Consider the following 3594-nt stretch of genomic DNA (forward strand, 5'->3'; position numbering starts at 1 on the left):
GGCTTGGGGTAGCCCTAGGGGGAGCTTGGATCTCGCCCTGCGGTGAGAACCTGGGCCACAGGGAGCCGGAGCTGCGAGTTTTCTGTGGGGTGGGCACGGGGACCAGGTGGGTCCTGGAGAACACAGCAACCACGGACCCTACAATGATCTATCTGATGGGGGCCCAGCCACCGAGCACTCCCCCCAGTGTGGGCCATGGACTGTGCCTCCACTCCTGCTGTAGGTGAACCCCAGACTTTGCCATGGAGAAAACCGCAGGCTTAGAAGCAGACAGATCCCCCGAGTAGCCCAGACACAGACACCCGGTGCGGTCCTGGGTTGCAAAGTGTGAATCTGGACCGCCGCCTCGCGGCCACGCCGGACCTCTGCACCCAACTGCGCAGGCAGATGCCGCACAGACCCAGGCTAGAGCCGGGATTGTGGGTCGGTGCCCGGGACCAAAAGGGGAGACTCCAGGAAACCTCCTGCGCCCAGACCGCTGCACCCCCTGGAGGCTGTTGGGCCCTCTCCAGGGCCAGTGAGCTCAGAGTGTGGTGGAGGAAAACTGACACCGGGGTAGTTGGGCCTTGAGCGGCCACCCCGCAGGGATCCCCAGCTGTTGTGGTCTCCGGAGCAGGGTCACCGCCCTTCCCACTTGGGTGACTGAGCTCCCAGGTGCACAGGCAGGACCCGCCCAGCCCCTTAACCTCTCAAACACCGGAGTCGAATGGGCTGTTTATCAGCAGCTGAGCCTGAGGGGCTCTCTGCGATCTGAGCCGGCAGCCCTGGTTGTCCTGAAAGTCCAGGGTTTGGCGAGGTGACGGCCATGGCAGTGACTGCGAGGGCTCTGGTAAATCTTAAGTTTAGGGGACACATGCCCTGATCCTGTTCCTTGGGGGTGAGACCAGGGTCCCCTAGGTTGAAGGCTGCCTCTATAATAGATTCCCTACGAGTAGGCACAGAAAAGCGTCTGATTCCTGGAGACCACCGTGGACCACTGCGGCACAGACCCGCGCGGACCCGGGACATTGCCGTGGGCGGACCCCTGGGCGGCCTCAAGGCTGCGATGTGCGAGCCTGGGCTGCCGCCTCGCGGTCACGCTGGGTCTCTGCACCCAAATCCCTGAGCAAATGCCACATAGCCACAAGGTAGGAAGCGGGCTCACGGGTTGGTGCCCAGGATTGAAGGGGGAGACCCCAGAAAACTTCCTGTGCCCAGATCACTGTGCCCGCTGGAAGCCTGAAGGAAGGGTCTCCTTATCGAACCTGGGACCGTCCCCTGCCTCCTAATCATAGTCACCGCTGGGGATGGGGACCCCAAAAGCAAGACCCCACTGCGGTGTAGGGAATGGACCCTGTGTGCCGTAGAGCCCCTACCCCCACCTTGTGGCTCCCAGGCCACGCCCCGCTCCTTAGCATCTCAAACACCCGAGTTGAATGGGGATGTTAATGGAGCTACTTGGGCTGAAGGGCTTTTGGTGAGCCGGGCAAGGCAGGGCTGGGTGCACAGAAAACCCCAGGGTTTAGGGGGCTGCCACTGGCAGTGGGTGCACAGGGCTAGCATGGGAAATCTGAGATTTGGGGGACACATGCCCTGATCCTGGAGGTGCGACCTGGGTCCCTGTGCCCAAGGGCTGCCTCCGCACCTCGTTCCCCAGGTGGCCTGGGTAGGCTCAGAAGAGGGTCTGACTCCAGGAGACCCCTGGGGACCACTGCGGCGTACACCCACGCGGACCCGGGATATTGCGTGGGCAGACCCCTGGGCGACCTCGGGGCTGCGATATGTGAGCCTGGGCTGCCGCCTCGCGGCCACGTTTGGTCTCTACACCCAAAACCCGAGCACAGAGTTGGTGTGGGAAGAGGGCTAGCGGGTTAGTGCCTGAGACCAAAGGGGGAGACACCAGGAAACCTCCTACGCTCAGATCGCTGTGCCTGCTGGAGGCCCCAGGGAAGAGTCTCCCTATTGCGCTTCGGCCCGTCCCCTGCCTCCCTATCATAGTTACCACCAGAGCCAGTGACCCCAAAAGCAGGACCCCACTACGGTGTAGGGAATGGATCCCGTGTGCTTTAGAACTGTTATCCCGCAGGGATCCTTAGCCCTGTGGTCCCCAGCCACACCCAGCCCATTAGCATCTCAAACAGCCAAGTTGAATGGGCTGTTTATCAGCTGCTGGGCCCAAGGGGCTCCCTGTGAGCTTAGCCGGCAGCCCTGGGCTCCCTGAAAGTCTAAGGTTTGTGGGGGATGGCCAAGGGAGTGAGTGCAAGGGCTGGGGTGGGAAATCTAAAGTTTGGGGGACACGTGTCCTGATCCTATTGCCTGGAAGTGGAACCAGGGTCCCCTTGGTTGGGAGCTGCCTCTGCACCTCTCTCCCCAAATGGTCCGGGTAGGTTCAGAGGAGCGTCCGACTCCTGGAGACCCCCGTGGATCACTGCGGCGTACACCTGCGCGGACCCCGGACGTTGCCGTGGGCGGACCCTCGGGTGGCCTCAGGGCTGCAATGTGTGAGCCTGGGCCGCCGCCTCGCGGCCACGCTGGGTCTCTGCACCCAAATCTCCAAGCAAATGCAGCACACCCCAGGTGGGAGCTGGGCTCACGGGTCGGTGCCCATGTTCGAAGGGGGAGACCCCAGAAATTCTCCTGCACCCAGACCGCTGTGCCCGCTGGAGGTCTGAGGGAAGGGTCTCCCTATCGAGCCTGGGACCGTTCCCTGCCTCCACATCATAGTCATCACCAGCAATGGGGACTCCAAGAGCAAGACTTTGCTGTGTAAGGAATGGACCCGAATGCCATAAAGCCGCTACCCCCACCTTTTGGGTCCCCAGGCCACGCCCAGCTCCTTAGCATCTCAAACACCCGAGTTGAATGGGGATGCTAATGAGCTTCTTGGGCTGAAGGGCTCCTGTGAGCCGAGCTGGCAGGGCTGGGTGCACAGAAAGCTCCAGAGTTTAGGGGGCTGCCACTGGCAGTGGAGGCACAGGGCTGGCATGGGAATGCTGAGATTTGGGGGACACATGCCCTGGTCTCTTGCCTGGTAGTGCGACCTGCATCCTCATGCCTGAGGGCTGCCTCTGCACCTCTCTCCCCAAGTGGCCTTTGTGGGTCAGAGGAGTGTCCGGCTCCAGGAGACCCCCGTGGACCACTGTGGCGTACACTGTGCGGACCCGGGACGTTGCCATGGGCGGACCCTTGGCTGGCCTCGGGGCTGCGATGTGTGAGCCTGGGCTGCCGTCTCGCGGCCACGCTCAATCTCTGCGCCTGAGTCCCTAAGCAAATTCCCCATAGCCCGGGTGGGAGACAGGCTCCCGGGTCGGTGCCCAAGATCAAAGGGGGAGACCCCAGAAACCCTCCTGCACCCAGACTGCTGTGCCTGCTGGAGGCCCGAGGAAAGGGTCTCCCTATCCAGCCTGGCCTGTCCCCCGCCTCCCCATCATAGTCATCGCTGGGGATGGGGACCCCAAAAGCAAGACCCCACTGCAGTGTAGGGAAATAACCTGTGTGCCGTAGAGCCGCTATCCCCACCTTGTGGCCCCCAGGCCACGCCCAGTTCCTTAGCATCTCAAAACCCGAGTTGAATGGGATGTTAATGAAGCTACTTTGGCTGAAGGGCTTCCTGGT

Source organism: Tamandua tetradactyla, chromosome 9, assembly GCF_023851605.1.
Source record: "Tamandua tetradactyla isolate mTamTet1 chromosome 9, mTamTet1.pri, whole genome shotgun sequence".
NCBI classification, from domain to species: domain Eukaryota; kingdom Metazoa; phylum Chordata; class Mammalia; order Pilosa; family Myrmecophagidae; genus Tamandua; species Tamandua tetradactyla.